The sequence below is a fragment of the Giraffa tippelskirchi genome, chromosome 6 (assembly GCF_054371585.1).
Source record: "Giraffa tippelskirchi isolate mGirTip1 chromosome 6, T2T-mGirTip1v1.2.pri, whole genome shotgun sequence".
Taxonomy (NCBI): Eukaryota; Metazoa; Chordata; class Mammalia; order Artiodactyla; family Giraffidae; genus Giraffa; species Giraffa tippelskirchi.
In genome coordinates this window covers 96,746,714-96,764,121 of record NC_137280.1, presented here as the reverse complement: position 1 = coordinate 96,764,121, position 17,408 = coordinate 96,746,714, and positions in this window count along the sequence as shown.

Genomic DNA, 17,408 nt, shown 5'->3' with positions numbered 1-17,408 from the left:
AAATAATGAAGGACAGGGCAGCCTGGCGTGCAGCAGTCCATGGGGTTGCAAAGAGTCGGACATGACTGAGCGACTGAACAACAACAAAGGTCTTAGTTGTGGCACGCAGGAGCTTCCTTGTGTCATGGGGAATCTTTCATTGTAGCACAGAGTCTTTAGTTGTTGTGTACGGACTCCAGAGCATGTAGGCTTCAGTAGTTGTGGTACGTGGGCTTAGTTGCTCTGCAACATGTGGGAGCTTAGTTCCCCGACCAGGAATCAAATGCTGGTACCCTGCATTGCAAGGTGGATTCTTAACCACTGGACCCCCAGAGAAGTTTGTCATTTTCCCCCTCCAGGGCATCTTCCCAACCCAGGGATCGAACCCACGTTTCTTGCATCTCCTGCATTGCAGACGGATTTTTACTGCTTGAGCCTCTGTTAGGACAAACCAAGTGATAGAGGCCGCAATGCTTATGGATCCCACGAGAGGGCAGCACGTGACCAGGAGACCTGCCCTAACTCTTTGATCCATATTCCCATGTTATTGAAGGTTTCCTTTCTGTTTCCTATCTTTGTTTTATTTACCTCTGTATTTCTGTCCCTTTTTCCTAATCCTGTCCCTCCATAGGCAAATGTCTTAAGTGTCAATGTGTATCTTCTTTACATCCGTGTGTCCTTGAAAATGTATTTTCTTAGGCTGCACATGTAGGTAATAGGCCTGGAAGTGAAAGTGAAAAGTGAAAGTGTTAGTGGCTTACTCATGTCTGACTCTTTGCAACCCCATGGACTGTAACCCGCCAGGCTCCTAGGTCGATGGGATTTTCCAGGAAAGAATACTGAAGTGGATTGCCATTCCCTTCTCCAGGGAATCTTCCCGACCCAGGGATCTAACCTGCGTTTCCTGCATTAAAGGTGGATTCTTTACTGAGCCATCAGGGAAGCTAATAGGCCTGGAGAAATGATGCAAAAGTGAATGGTGTGGCTGTGCGCCAATAAAACTTTATTTATAGAAGGTGGGTATGGGCTACATATTCGTCAAGGTTCTCCAGAGAAGCAGAACCAATGGTGTGTGTGTGTGTGTGTTTGTGTGTGTGTGTGTGTGTGTAGACATAAACAGACATAGGTAAAAGTAGATAAATACATTTATTTTAAGAAATTGCCTCATGTACTGTGGGAGCCGGCCAGTCTGGAATCTGTAGGGCAGGCCAGCATGCTGGAAATTCAGTTAAGATGTGATGTTGCATCCTTGATCCTGAAATCTGCAAGCTGGGCAGGTGAAGACTCAGGCAGGACTTCTGTGTGACAGGTTCGTGGCAGAACTCCTCCTTTCACCAGGAAACTTCAGCATTTGCAATTGGATCCTTTGACTGATTAGATGTTTGGTTGTTTCCAGTTTGGGGTTTTTATGAGCGAAGCTGCTATGGCCATTCCTATGCATGTCTTCTTGTGGACTGATGCTGCATTGCTGTTAGGTGTATATATCTACCTATGTCAACTGGTAGTGAGTGGCTGCTTTCCAGAGGGGCTGCCGCAGTCCACACACACACACACCCTCACACACACACGGGCTCTCAGCAACCCTCGGCATTCCCCGTCTTTCTCATTTTTGCCCCCCTGACAGGTGTAAAGTGATACAACTGTGCTACTCTGCACTGCTTATGGCGGACCATTTCTCCTCTCCTCTGAAAGCTGCTGGTTCACACACATTGTCCAATCTGCTCTACAGGTACCATCTTTTTGAAATGGTTTTGAGGAGCAGGGCCACTGTATTGTACACCTCCAGGGCAAACATTCCCACTGGGATGTCTTGGAACTCAATTAGACTAGAGTGAGAATGACTCCCCCTGCCATATGCAATACAGCAGCCCTGATTAGGAGTTCCTGTACACTCCAGCTATTGGCCCTGCCATTTCTCCTCCTGTCGCATCATCTCTCTGTTCCTAGTGTCCTAGGAACAGAAATCTTTCATTTTAATGTCCTAGAACTTACACATCCTTTGCGGTCTCATGTAGCTCAGTTGGTAAAGCATCTGCCTGCAATGTGGGAGACCTGGGTTCAATTCCTGGGTTGGGAAGATCCCCTGGAGAAGGAAATGGCAACCCACTCCAATATTCTTGCCTGGAGAAAACCATGGACAGAGGAGCCTGTCAGGCTACAGTTCATGGGATCACAAGAGTTGTACACAACTTAGCGCTATCTTCTTTCTTTCTTTGTCTTCTACCTTGTGCTTCAGAGGTTTTGTTTACAAAGTCGTTTGCCATCCCCAGGTCCTAAAGTTCTTCTCCTACATCTGCTCTGCCAATGGCTCCATTCTTTCTTTCACATTTAGGTCTTTAATCCAGGGACGCATCCATCTGTGGGTGACATCAGCCAGGGAGACAGCTTGAGTTTGCTCATGGAGCAAGTCAGTTTTCCCCAAGACCATTTGTCCAGCCACCCTAGTCTTTTCCTTGTTGGCTTGTGATGTCATGTCTGCAGATATCCGAGGACACACCTCTGGGCTCTCAAATGTCTCTGATGAGTCTGTTTGATTATTTTATTATAATTACTGTTAATTTTTTGGCTGTCCTGGGTTTTCGTTGCTGTGGGCGGGCTTTCTCTAGTTGTGGCGAGTGGGGGCTACTCTCTAGTTGTGGGGCACAGGCTTCTCATTGTGAGGGCCTTTCTCTTGTTGCAGAGCATGGGCTCTAGGGCACATGGGATTCAGTAGTTGTGGCACATAGGCTTAGTTGCCCTGCAGGGGAGTGGAATCTTCTCTGAACAGGGATGGATCCCACATCCCCTGCATTGGAAGGCAGATTCTGAAGCCCTGGACCACCAGGGAAGTCCCATCATTTGATTATTTTAAACATCTTGACCCACTGTATGCAATTGGTGAGATGTGTGGGCTTACTCTATTTGACAATGAGGAGACTGAGACTCAGGGGAAGGGAAGACAGTTCCTAAAGTCATACTGTCAGAGGTTGAGGGGAGTCAGGACAAGAAACTGGGGCAGGTTGAGTGTTTTCTTTGGTTCTGTTTACATCTGTTAGTTGTAAAGTGGGTGGAGGAGGGGAACAGGGTCACAAGTTTTTTCTATTAAAGGGTAGATAGTCGATATTTTTAGCTTTGTGGGCCATTCAGCCTCTGTCATGGCTACTCAGTCCTGCAGTTGGAGCATAAAAGCAGTCATATATGACATGTACCTAAATGGGATGGCTGTGTGCCAATAAAACTTTATTTATAAAAACAAGCAGTGGGCCAGATGTGGTCCCTGGGCCATAGTCTGCTGACCACTGGCCTAAATATTTATCAGACTCCTACTGGGTGTCAAGCCCTGTTCCAGGCACTGGAGATACAGCAGTGACCAAGACAGGTGTACACAGACACAGCATCTAACAATGCTGAGGCTATGAAACAAACAAGAAAAACCAGGATGATAGGTGGGTGGCAAGTGGGAGGGAAGGCCTTATAGAGAAAGTGTCCTGAAAGATGAGAAGCCAGCCTTAAGACATTGGGGAAATGTGTCCCTGGCAGAACGCACAGTCTGTGCAAAGGTCTGGGGAAAGGACCGGTCCTGGCGTATTGGAGGAACAGGAAGGAGGCCCCTGAGGCGCGAGCAGAGTGAGTGAAGGGGAGAGAGGGAGGAAGGGAGGGTAAGGAGGGGATGGGGCAGGTCATGCAGGGCCTTGTGGGCCATGAAGATGACAGTGGATTTTATTCTTAGGGCAATGAGGACCCATGGAGAAGTTGGGGGACATTTTTCAGATGAGATTGGGTGGGGGCAGGAGTGAAATCCAGGAAACCAGAGAGGATATGAATCAGCCCCCACTGGGCAAATTTCTTCACCTCTCAGATTCTCAGTTTCCCCATCTATAAAATGGGACCCATGAAATCCACTTAACCCCACAGCAAAGCAAGAGCGCATGGAATGTTCATACCCACAGGTCGTAAAGTCAGAGGCAGGTCGGGGTGGGGGGGTCTATCCGGAGCTGTTAGAAACCACGTGTGCCTGGTCAGTGCCCCATGCACAGTAGACCCACAGGGATGTTACAGGCTATGAGCAGGGAAGGAAATTAGGTAACCGCCCATCTGGAAGATGGAAGAGCAGGAGGAGGGAGAGAGCAGAGGATGAAGGACTGAAGCCTTACCCTGCTTGCCAACTCCTCAGGGGCAGAGCCCCTCCTGCCCCCTCCCATTTTACTCTCCCGGGGTCTGTGCCAGTCACGGGGTGGGGGGATCCACAGAGCTGCCTGGTAGATTCAGTTACAGTGGTGAGTGTGTGTCCCGAAGGCTGGTGACAGGTGGTCAGCAGGGGAGGAAGTGGATCATGGGCTGTACCAGCACGGAGTCCACCCTGTATGACTGTCTGGGCCATATAGAGGCTGGGGAGTCTCTTCTACCCCCTCCCTGCCTCTGGGGACATCCAACACTTGCAAGGAGGCAGCGGGAACCCAGCCCAGGAGTTGGGAGGAGTGGGAATTCCACCCTCTCCCTCATCCAGCCCAGTTACTGCTGCTGGCCACGTCCCTGACCTTTCTCCCAGATCTCGGAGCTGAGTAATAGTTACTGGAAAAAGAAGTCAGCCCGCTGAGTGGTTGCAGCGCATCCTCCTTAGGAGGATCCCCAGCCTGGTTGTTGGAGGCCAGGGTACCATGGCTGTGATATGTGATGGGAACAAGTTTCCTTTTCCCCTCCCCCTGCACTGTCTATCCCCTATTGCACCCACAGTCCCCCAACACAGCCCCCCTCCAAAAAACTGACACTGCCAACCCCCCTTGTAGCTCCCCACAAGGCCTGATGGGTGGAGGCAAAGGCCCAGGCATCTCTGGTTGCCCCATGTTTCCTTGCACTTTAGTCATGCAAGCGCCTGAGTCCAGGAGGAGCCAGGCAGCAACTTGGCCGGGAGCCTCGGACCGCAAAGGGAGCTGGATGCAAACCTCAGCTCTGTCACTTCTTTGCAGGATGACGTTGAGCAGGTGAGCCTCCCTTTCTGAGCATCAGTTTCTGCCTCTGGGAAATGGGAGCCATAAAACAGCCCTTCCTGGTTTTGTGAGGTTGCCAAGGGATGCCCACGTGAGCGTCCCAGCACAGAGCATGGTCTTGAGTGGCTGTGCAGTACACATGAACAGCTCCGCAGTTGTATGCAGGGTGCTTTCTGGCTACCTGTGGAGCTGGCATTCCAGGGAGAGAGACAGACTACAGAGGAAAAAGAACACATACTATCAAGGGACACTGAATGCCATAAGGAAAACTGAAATGATTGTTAGACTTTATTATTATTGCAGTCAGCATTAGTTTTTAAAATATTTTTTGTTGTTGGCTGCACTGGGTCTTCACTGCTGTGTGCGGGCTTTCTCTAGTTGCTGTGAGTGTGGGACTACTCTCTAGTTGTGATGCGTGGGCTTCTCATTGCAGTGGCTGGCAGGCTCTAGAGCACAGACTCAGTATTTGTGGCCCTCAGGCTTAGTTATCAAGCAGCATGTGGAATCTTCCTAGACCAGGGTTCAAACCCGTGTCCCCTGCATTGGCAGGTGAATTCTTAATCACTCGACCACCAGGGAAGCCCATCAGGGATGTTGATAGCCAATGGACGGTGTGGCTAGCCCATATTTCAGCTTCCAAGGCCTCCCAAGGCCTAGGATTATTCAGCACCAACTGTGTACCATGCTCCAAATGCTTAAACCTGCAAAACTCATCCTCCAGAAGAGAACATGAGGCCTCGGGTTTGTCCAGGGTCAGGAGCCGGTTGTGCAAGGCAGAACCTGGGAGTGGATCTGCCAGGTGGCACACTTCCTAGGCCTGTCTCCCCCTCCTCGGGCAGAGCTGGCGCCCTCCTGGGGCACCGGCCCCTGCAGCCCCCAAGCTTCCCCCAGCAGGTGTCCAGGAGGGCTTGGTTGGGGAGGGGGTAGCCCCAGTGAAGCATGGCAGAGCAGGAGCGGAATGCCATCTCCCCCAAGGCTGCCTGGGAAACGGCAGCACCTAATCCTGGCTCCAGAGGACACGTTGTACCGGAGATTATATAAACCGACCTCTCCCTGCGCTGGCTTAATTCTTTCAGGCTCCCCCCCCCATCTGTCATTCTTTAATCGCCCTGTTAACGGAGCTCTTGGCCAGGTCCCTCCCAGGAGGGGGCGGGGTCTGCAGCCTGACCTTTGCCACCGCCCCGCCCCACTCCGTGAAGATCCTGTGGGGGCCTCTGCACACCCCCACGTCCAGGTCTTGGTGGTGGAAGGGGCACCGGGGTGGGGGGCTAGGCGTGGTGGGTGCAGCGCGTGTCTGAGGGATGGGAGCGGTGACGGTGGTTGCTAAGTCGTGTCTGACTCTTTGTGATCCCATGGACTATAAAGCCCGCCAGGCTCCTCCGTCCATGGGATTTTCCAGGCAAGAATATTAGAGTGGGTTGCTGTTTCCTCCTCCAGGGGATCTTCCCAACCCAGGGATGGAACCCGGGTCTCCTGCACTACAGGCAGATTCTTTACCGACTGAGCTACCAAGGATGGAAGCATAGGGCCCAAAGTGATGACACCCAAGTCAGGCTCTGGCCCCTCTCTGACCCCAGATTTGTCCCCTCAGTTTCCTCTTCCAGAAAGTGGAGGTCCCGACCTCCAGGTTGTGGGGAAAGCCCCAGAAGGAGTGAATGCATAGCAGGTGCTCAGTTGACGTGGGCTGGTCACCATCCTGATGAAGCAAGAGGTGGGATGCCCGCCCCCACCACAGCACAATGGGGACAGGACAGCTTGGGACTAGATGTGAGACCTCATGACCATGGGGGGGGGGTCCTCAGCAGGACTCAGCATATTCCTTTGTGAAGTGGAGAGGCCACCTACCCTCAGCCAAGTCTGTTCAGAGAGTTCTCATCACAAGGAAAAAAAATTTTTTTTCTATTTCTTTAATTTTGTATCTACATGATATGATGGATAAATGTATGGTGGTAGTGATGGTGGTGATGATGGTGGTGGTTTAGTCGCTAAATCTTATCCGACTCTTTGCAACTCCATGGACTGTAGCCCGCCAGGCTCCTCTGTCCATGGGATTCTCCAGGCAGGAATACTGGAGTGGGTTGCCATTTCTTTCTCCAGGGGATCTTCCTAACCCAGGGATCAAACCCATGTCTCCTGCATTGCAGGCAGATTCTTTACAACTGAGCCACCTGGGAAGCCCAAATATATAGTAGTCATCAAAAAAAAATTAAAATAAATTAAAAAGTCTCTTATCCTTGAGAAAAAAAAGAAAGAACAACAACAACAACAAAAAGTAAATAAATAAGCAAGCCAGGCCTATTGCACAGACTGGCAAACCAAGACTGGGGTCCTCTGCCTCTGGGGCAGGGCCGGGGGAGTTGAAAAACCCAGAGGGCTGCCTCCTACCCCTCCACCTGATGGTGCCCAGTGGATGGGAGGCTGAGGAGGTAGAGAAACGAGCTGACGGCATCAGCCCCCATGGTCCAATTCAAATTAATGCCAACCCCTGCTCTGAAACTCTGTCCCTCCATTGTCAGCCGGGCTAGGTGGGCAAAAATGTCGAGGTGCCCGCCCTCCCCACCCCGTGGCTCTGCCCTTTACATAACCCAGCAGCACAGCCGGAAATCACAGTGCCAACGACTCTCTCCCTCTGTAACTGACTTCCTGCCGTTATGACCCACCTTGGGTGCCAGCCACCCGCTCCCTGCCCCCCAGCCTGGGCTGCAGTGCTAGGACTTCAATCCTCACCTGAGGTTCCCACTCCCAAGAAATGCCCCCCTAAGTGGCAGGTCTACCTGGGTGTGACCTGGGGCCCAATTACCAGGCTCCTACTGCCCTCCTGACTTGCCCTCCCCACTTGTTGGCTTCCCCCTACCTGGCTGCTGGAGGTTGGAGGGCAAAGGGCAAAGGCCAAGGAGCTCCCTTTTAAGACCTAGAGGAACAGGAGTTGCCCCCTAATTTTTAGAAGGCAAATAAGCCTCCCATTTGGCAAGACTCTTATGAGCAGCTGGCAGGAGGTGGGAGAGAGTCCCCATGGTGGGAAGAGGAGACCCCAGCCCTTCTCAGGGCATGTGGGATGGCTGTCTCTGGGGCCCTCCTCCAGCCAGCAAAGCAGCCTGCAAAGAGTGGCAACTGTGATCATCATGTGGATGTGCCCATTTTACAAATGGGGAAACTGAGGCAAGGATGCCTCCTGTTCGAGGCCACACCATCTGTGAGCAGCAGAGCGGAGGTCTGAGCCTTCAGTGGCTTGACTCCTGGGGCCTGGCAGGTGGGATTCAGGGGAAGAGGCCTCCTGGGCCTTGTGGGACTGGAAATCACAGTGTCACTCCTGCCCCTGTTGCTGCACGGAAGTGCATGATGTTCTGTTCCTTGCAGCAGCCCCGCCAGGCACATCATGAGTTCCTCTCAGACCAATGGGGAAACCAAGGACAAGAAAACAGAAGCAACTTGTCTGAGTTCCCATGCGACAGTGGGAGACATGCAGCCTGGGGAGCCCTGAGCTGGGTGGTCATGGGGGCCAGGTGGGCTGTGTCCCCACAGCCACCCTGAATGGCTCAGTAGCTCCCACTTCATGAGGTCCCAGCCTCAGTTTCTCCATCTGAAGGAGAGATGCCAGAGACATGAGAGCGGGACTCTGGAGGCTGTGCCTAGGTCGGCATGTGTGGGCAGGCTCCAGAGTTCCAGGTGGTGCCCGAGCCCACACCCAGGTGCCTGCGCCAGGCCCTCTGGCAAAGGCGCTGGGTGGAGGCCTTCCCCAATGGCCTCCGTGGAAATCTGGGCTTGACTCCGGCCACCACCCTCCATGGCATTCTCAGTGTCCCCAGCAATGGCAAGCTCCCCCACAAAGTCACCAGGCAAACTAGTGACCAAACCAGGATTCCAACCCAATTCAGCCTGACTCTAGAGCCAAGGCATCTGAACAATATCAAAGGCCTCAGGGATACAGTTCCCCAGCTGCTGGACATCCCCTGCCCATGGGCAAATGGTCATGCCTCCTGGAACTGCAGTCTCCCTGTCTTGTCCAGAAGGGTTGTCACTCACTTGCTTTTTGCTCTGCTCCAAGGGTATGAAATGTTTCCAGCAGAGGGAATATTTCAGGTACATTTCCTGCTCTACTGGTCTCCAAACCCAGGAAGTGCTACTAGGTGTCTAACCCCAGTCTCTCTTGCTGCTTTGTTTCCCTTTCCTCCTGTTTGGAGGGCTGCAGGGATGAGCCCAGAGAAGCTGGGGGGCTGGGGGAACTGCACCGAGTGGATCAACAGCAGCACCTCCCACCTTCCAGGAGGATTGGGGTGAAGGGCCGGGAGCAGACCTAGCTTGGCAGAAACAGGGGTATGAGTACAAGATGACCTGGGAAGCTAGCTGTATGTTGCACAGAACCCTGGAACAGACCCACTTCTCTCTGGGCCTCAGTTTCCCCATCTATAAAATGGAGGCAACAGTCCTACACCCCTGAGAGGGCAGCTTTGAAAATTCCTGCATTGAGTCTGTAAAAGAGTTAGCACAAAGTCGGGCCCCATCTGCTACTGATGTTCTTATTATGATACAAGTGAGTGAGTCTGTCTACACCACAGACACCAGACGCAAGGGTGCTACCTGTGGTGATTGTGGGCAGGTGCCCCAATTTGTGCCTCGGTGAAATGGGCTAAGGAGTAATGGGAGCATCGGTGGCAGGGGTGGAATGTGAGATGGAGTCACATGTGTAAGAGGTATGGGAGGTACCTGGCACACAGTAGGTGCACAACAAAACTGTCCTGCTTTCATTGTCCTCACATCCCTTAGCTGTCAGGAAGATAAATGAAGCCCACTCTGTAAAGGTCTGGCCCGCGGCAGGAGGATATATGCTTGTTGAGTAAATCGTGACCATCAAGTAGATTTTCTGGCACACAATGTTTTCCAGTTTCCAAAACACCTAGCCCTCTCTTGCAGAGTTTCTCCCCCGTGGACACTGTGGATATTTGCAGGGGGGATCACTCTCTGTGGGGCTGTCCTGGGCACTGTGGGTAAGGAGTAGCATCCTTTCCACTCCCCACTCCCATCATGACAACCACAGATGTCCCCAGACACAGCCCAGTGTCCTCTGGAGGACAGAACTGCCCCGCTGAGAACCTCTACAGACTCGTTAGCACCCTCACGTTCAGAGATCTCCTTTAGCAGAGGAGAGAATTCAGGCTCGGAGAGAGTGCACATCACATCAGGGTGCAACCAGGCTCTACAGTCTCTCCGGGCAACCCATTGCTCAGGACACTAGTCCCACCTGGGGAGGGGTGGGCAGTCAAGGCAATCGGCCATGCCAGGGTTCCAGGAACTGGTAGAAGGAGCCCAAGGCATGCCACAGTTGCAAAATCTGAGAGCGGCATGCCTGGGCAGTGCCACTGCCTTGGCCCCGCGGGCACCATCAGGATAGAAAAAGCAGCTCAGAACTGGGCACCAGCACAAACAGTGGACTCCCAGGCCTGGGGATGGCGGATGGGGAAGAAGGAGCCAATCAGCCTGCTCCTGGCCGCGAGGCCTATCAGAACATGCTTGGGTACATGTTGGCCAATGACAATGCCCCAACAAGTCACGCCCCATCTCCAGGTGAAGCCCATTGGCCCAGCGAAGGGTTTCGGAGTGGGTCCCTTTAGTCCTCCAAATCTACCCCTCTTGGTCCCTTAGAGACATCCTTCTGCTGGTGCTTCCTAATTTGTGGCTCTCAGAGTTGGTTTGAGGGAGCTCTTTGCTCAGATGTGTGCTCTTGGGCTGTTATCGCCTTAACAAAGCCCGAATTATACTTAAACGTCCAGTAAGTTAGTCACTAAATACTTATTGAGCAATTGCCATGTGCCGGGCACTAAGGAAGTGAAGATGCAGAGGAAAAGCCACACTGGGTGGAGAGGAGTCTGGGCAGCAGTCATGGCACGTGCAAAGGCCCAGGGGCAGGACCTGACCTGGTGTGTTGGAGGAATAGCCAGGAGGCCTGTGTGTCTGGAGCAGAGTGAGTGAAGGGGAGAAAGGGAGAAGGGGCAGGTCATGCAGGGCCTTGTGGGCCGCTGGAAAGACTTATTCATCCTGAGTGCAACAGGGAGCCCTGGAGGGCTTTAGACACTGATAAGATGTGCTGTGCCACCTAAACACTGGGATTTGGGGTGCAGTCCTGCCTTTCTCTGGGCCTCCCAGTGGTAAAGAACCCGCCTGCCAATGCAGGAGACATAAGAGACTTCCGAGTTCAATCCCTGAGTTGGGAAGATCCCTTGGAGGAGAAAATGGCAACCCACCCCGATATTCTTGCCTGGAGAATCCCATGGACAGAGGCGCCTGGCAAGCTACTGTCCATTGGGTCGCAGAGTCTTGACACGACTGAAGCCACTTAGCACACACACACGCAATACGTACCTGTGGAGCTAATGTGAAGGCAAAGGAACATCCCAGCAAGGTAGCTAGTACATAGTAGGTATACAACCTTCACCTGATCCAGCCCAGCCTCCATTACCACCCACCTGGACCCAGGGCATCGCTCATCCTGGTCCCCAACTCCCACCTGTGCCTCAGTCTGTCCTCCCCGCAGCAGCTAGAGGGCGCCCGAGAGAACCTGAGTCAGGCCCCGCCCCCTCCTCTGCTCGCGCGCTCCAGGGCTCCCACCTCCCTGGGATAACAGTACAAGTCCTCTCTGAGGCCAGGAGGCCCTGCTCGACCTGCCGCATCCTCTTCCTGCCCTCCCTTCCTGCCTCGCTGACTCTGCTCCATCCACAGGGACCTCCTTTCTGTTCCAACAATACACCAGTTGTGGACCTGCCCCAGGGCCTTTGCAGGTGCTATGCCTTCTGAACCACTCTCCCTCTAGACACCCACGTGGCTCTTCTCCACCTCCTTTAGCTTATTAAATTGCACCCCCAAGCCTGACCTGCCCACTTCCTGTCCCCATCTCTCTCATTATTTTTTCTCCAAGTTACTCATCACCACCCAACACTGAACATTCTCCTTCCACATCTTGCTCCCCACCTATCTCCCCCTTTGCACCATCAGCTCCATGAGGGCAAGAATTTTGCCCTTTTTTTGTCCCCTACCACATCCTCAGTGCCCATAACAGTGCCTGGCACACACAGAAGGTGCTGGATCAATGTTGTTAGATGAATTAATGAAAGAAGACTAATTATCTTTAACCCCTCTGCATACTGTTTCAGCTCAGCCCCCCACCCTCTTCCAGTATCCCCTCTGCCACACCCCCCAGCTCTGGGGGAGCCCCCAGTGTTCCCTGGGCTGATAGAGGGAAAAGCAAGTGTGGTAAGAAGAACCCAGGGCTCCAGAGTCTGGACAGAGCCCCCCCATACTCTGGCAATTGGGCAACCACCTCCAGCAGCCGTCAGCCACTTTGGCTGTCAACCGGGATTTGCTTTCTGAATTAGTGGAGGGGGAGTAATTGAGGTGGGTGTATTTGTGTTTGTGGGAAGGCTTCGTGGCCTGGCGGCCTGGTGAGGTCTTGCTAGGTGACTGGCTGGGACTCAGTTCTGGCCCAATTCCTGGGACTGAGGGGACTGAGGAAATGGAGCCGTGGGTGTGTGTGCGTCTGTGTGCAGATAAATGGAGGGGTCTCAAACCCCACCCATCCCAGAAGCCCAGCATGGGCCATCTTAGGGGGCGCCAAGACCTGGGCAAGCCCTCTGCTCCTGCAGGGCCCAGGGTCCCTGCCATGCAGCTCCAGAAATCTCTGCCAACCAAACCCAGTGCTGAGATTTCAATGATGAACATATGGTCTCCGGCCTGGCAGGGAGTGAACTGCCAGGCTGAGCCCTGGAGGGGCAGGGTGGGCCCCCTAGAGGGCTCACTAGAGCCGGGAGCTTCTCTGCGTCCAAGGTGGGGAGAGTGCCATCCTCAGAGGGTCCTCCCTGGTGTGGCCACGTCGTGCTTGGCAGAGGACAGCCTCGGGGAGGGTGGAGGCCTGGGCCTGCTGCCATGTCAGATTCCTCCCAGCAGCGGGGGTGGGGAGGGGGGTGTGGGGAGGGAGAGGTTTTTTTGTTTTTTGTTTTTTTTCCAACAGAATCCAAAGGAGGAGAGAGAGCTGTTGGCAGGAGGAAGGGATTGGAACTAAGCCTAGGCCGGGCTCACTCTGAATCACACTCCTGGCCTTGCACTCTCGGCAGCTGGAAAGGGGGGGGCAGGTGGTGGGAAGGGAGGATTGTGCTCTTCATCCTCTGCCTGCACCCCCTTTTCAGAAACAGGGGTGGCTGCCTCAAAGGACAGCAGACCTGACCTTCAAGGTCCCCACCTGGCTGCTGCCCTGTCTCCCCCCACTTTCGTTAGGCTGTTCTTTTGGCCTGGGGTGCCCTTTGCATCCATTTCAGGGTCTCCCCAAGCCACCTGGAATCTGGTCTTCTGTCCCTGCCTACCTACAGGCCTGAGGTTGGAGCCTGAGGTCAAAAAAAAAAAAAAAAAAATTCAGTAATACCAATCCTGACTTTATTTAATTGCGACATTTTGTTGGTCTTAGATTTTCTGCAGCTACTTTAAAAGATTATTTATCTTGATGACTGAGCTTTTGGTGCCCTCTTAGATATCACACCCCTCGATAAGTGCCACATTGGCCTCACCCACATTGCAGGCCTGGGGATCTAGTTTGTGCCAGGCTGAAATCAAGGCCCGAGGATGGAGACAAGGCAAAGAATACTAAGGTCATGAACTTCCCTGGTGGTCCAGTGGCTCAGACTTCATGCCCCCTATGTAGGGTCCCCCAATTCGATCCCCGGTCAGGGAACTAAGATCCCACATGTTTCAAATAAGAGACTAAATGCCACAACTAAAGACCCCACACATTTCAACTAAGACTTGGTGCAGCCAAATGAATGAATGAATGCAAAGGTCAGGCATCGAGCTCCCATCACTGGAGGCAGATGTTGAACCAGTGAGAGCCTCGGGCACCAGCAATGATGGAGGAGCCCCAACATGGCACATACAGCTCAGCTGCTGTGTGACCCTGGGCAAATCATTTCCTTCTTTGGGCCTTAGTGATGTTTCTTCTATCACACAAGCTAATAAGGGTTTCCCTGCCTGCCTTGAGGGCTCTTTGTGCATGAAATGGCTTAATAGCCGGAAATGGCTGCTTACACAATGTAAAACTGTTATTAGGGCTTCAAGGCCACCCGTGGGCCTCAATTTCCTCATCTATAAAATGGGGGTAATGATACCTGCTACAGTTAAACTCCCAGGGACCCAGAGGATTCAAAGGGGAAGGATGATGCTTTGTGGGGGAACCGTGGGAAGGCTGGGAAAGTAGGGGTGGTGGTTTCTGTTTGGAAAACTGGACCCCCTGCCCCACCATCAAAGTAACACCTCCTGCAGAAGCACTGAAAAGCTTACTGGCTGTGTGACCTTGGGCAACTCCCTCAACTTTTCTGTGCTTCGGCTTCCTCATCTGTACTACGGGAATGATAACAGTATCTTTCACTCAGAGCCACAACAATGAGTTAAGGCAGAGATCAGCAAACTATGTCTCAAGGGCTAGATTCTTCTGTTCAGCCACTGAGCTAAAGTTTTTTTTTTAATAATTATTTTTTAGATTAATTAATTATTTGGCTGCACTGGGTCTTATTTGTGGCATGCAGGATCTTCATTGCAGTATGGGATTTAGTTCCCTAATGAGGGATCAAACCTGGGCCCCCGGCATTGAGAGCTTGAAGTCTTAGCCACTGGACCACCAGGGAAGTCCCTAAGCATGTTTAAATTATTGAAGGAAATACAAAGAATACTATTTCACGACACATGAAAATGATGTGAAATTCACATTTTGGTGTTAATAAAGTTTTGTTGGCACCCAGCCACACCCATGCATTAACAGGTTGTCCACAGCAGCTTTTAAGCTACAAGAACAGAGCCGAGTGGGTGCAACAGAGATCCTCTGGCCTGAAAGGCTGAAAATAGTCACTCTCTGGCTCTTGGCTGGAAAAGTTGCAAGCCCTGGGTTCCTTTGAACTGTGGTAGGCACAAAATGAGCCCAAGCCAGGTGTGTTTGCTACTATTATTAAATCTGGCCCAACCCCACCTCTGTCAACTTCGAATAGCCAGCATTTCCCGCACACCACTGAGGATTCTTGAGAGTCTGCCTTACTGCCTCTTCCTATGCCATCTCCTCCACAATCGCCAATGGCTGGGTACTTAGTTTGTTCCCAGTTGCTAAGGCAAATCTGCAGAGGACAGACTTGTGTCTCAAGCTGGTTTGTTGCTACAAACAAACACACTCCATCATTCACTGGGTGTTAGGTCCCATTCTAGGCACTTGGCAAATATCAAATGATCTAATCCTCTGCATGACCCTGATGCTGGGAAAGATTGAAGACAGGAGGAAAAGCAGATGACAGAGGATGGGATGGTTGAATGGCATCACTGACTCAATGGACATGAGTTTGAGCAAACTCATGGAGTTGGTGAAGGACAGAGAAGTCTGGCGTGCTGCAGTCCATGAAGTTGCAAACAGTTGGACATGACTGAGCGACTGAACAACAATGACTACTGTGTTCCCCTCCCCCATTTTACAGATGGGAAAACTGAGGCTCAGCAAGTTGAGCTGACTTGCCCAGGGTCACACTACAGGGATCTGAACCCAGGCTAGGCAGTTCCTGTCTGTGCCTTGAGGTAGAGACCTAGAAGCTCTAGTCCTTGTAGTGGAAGGAGCAAGGATTCAAAGACTCCCTGGTTCACTGGCAAATTATCCCCACTGGATACATCTGACGATCACTTTGGACCAACTCATTGATGTTTCAGTCCCACCTATGGCCTCCCAAAGGCAGGCCCTGGACTCTGAGATTCTCCAGGAGAACTGGTCATAACTACCAAGACAGGGAAGTGACAACCCCTGGGTACAATCCTGTTATGGATTTAGGTTGTTGTTCAGTCGTTCAGTCATGTCCGACTCTTTGTGGCCCCATAGACTGCAGCACGCTAGGCTTCCCTGTCCTTCACTATCATGCAGAGCTTGCTCAAACTCAGGTCCATTAAGTCGGTGATGCTATCCAACCATCTGATCCTCCGTCACCCCCTTCTCCTCCTGCCCTCAATCTTTCCCAGCATTGAGGTCTTTTCCAATGAGCTCTTCGTGTCAGGTGGCCAAAGTATTGGAGCTTCAGCGTCAGCATCAGTTCTTCCAATGGATTTAGGGGTCCAAATCAGTAGCTGCTTTTCCCCTGTACCTGATGGGGCTGGGGGCAGCAGGGCTCTGAAGAATCCAGCAAGCCTTGGATTTATGCCTCACCTTGCCTGCTCCCCCACCCCAGCTGCCATCTGACTGGCACTCTCCCCATCACTCACCAGGTCTGCAATGATGCATCTGCTCCTGTGTTTGTTCAGTCTTGGCCACCGGATGTAGAGCAACTGAAATTCCCTCTGGAAGGTGTGTCCCATGGTGCAACCACTTTGGCAAATAGTTTGGCAGGTTCTTATAAAGTTAAACACACACCTACCACCATGGGATCCAATCTTTTACTCTGCGATCTTTGCCCAAGAGAAACTAAAGGTTATGGCCATGAAAGACTTTGACATAAATGCACTTGGCTATGGCCATTCTACTCCCAGACCTTTACCACCACAAGGAGTGAAAGCAAATGTTCATAGGAAGGCTTGTGCCGGAGGTTCATAGCAGCTTCATTTGTAATAGTCCAGAACTGGAAACAACTCAGATGTCCATCAGCAGGTGAACGGATAGACACTGTGTAACATATCCAGACAGCGTAACACTAGCCCAGGATAGAAAGGCATGAGCTGTTGGTACAAGGGACAATGAGGATGAGCCTCAAAATAATTATGCCCAGTGAAAGAAGCCAGACACAAAGAATGTTATTGACACTTGGCCACACCCATTCGTTTACTTACTGTCTGGGTCTGCTTTTGTGCCAGAGGCAGAGCTGAGTGATAAGTGACTTAAGGTAGGAAGTAACTCTCTGGGCCTCAGTTCCCACATCTGTAAAATGGGGCTAAGTTTATCACCTGTGCACAGGGATGGATATCTGCAGCTTTGGGACTGTGTGGCTTTCTTCATGTTCTTACGTAAATGTTGAACACATGTTTTTAACATTCAGCAGTTTGGGTTTTCTTTTTTTTTTCCCCTCTGCCTAACAAAAAATCTTGGAGATAAGTTCATTATCAGTGCTGTGGTGTGTGTGTGTATGATTCTTTTAAATATACATTTAATACATACACACATTCTATAATGTACAAATATAAACTATATAATTAATAATAATTATACATGTTGCTGTTGTTCAGTCCCTCAGTCATGTCCGGCTCTTTGAGACCCCATGGACTGCAGTACACCAGGCTTCCCTGTTCTTCACTATCTTCTGGAGTTTGCTCAAACTCATGTCCATTGAGTCAGTGATGCCATCCAACCATCTCATTCTCTGTCACCCCCTTCTCCTCCTGCCCTCAATCTTTCCCGGCATCAGGGTCTTTTGGTTCCTATACATATGTTTATATGTTTAGTACATAAACATTTTATATGATACATTTTTTGTA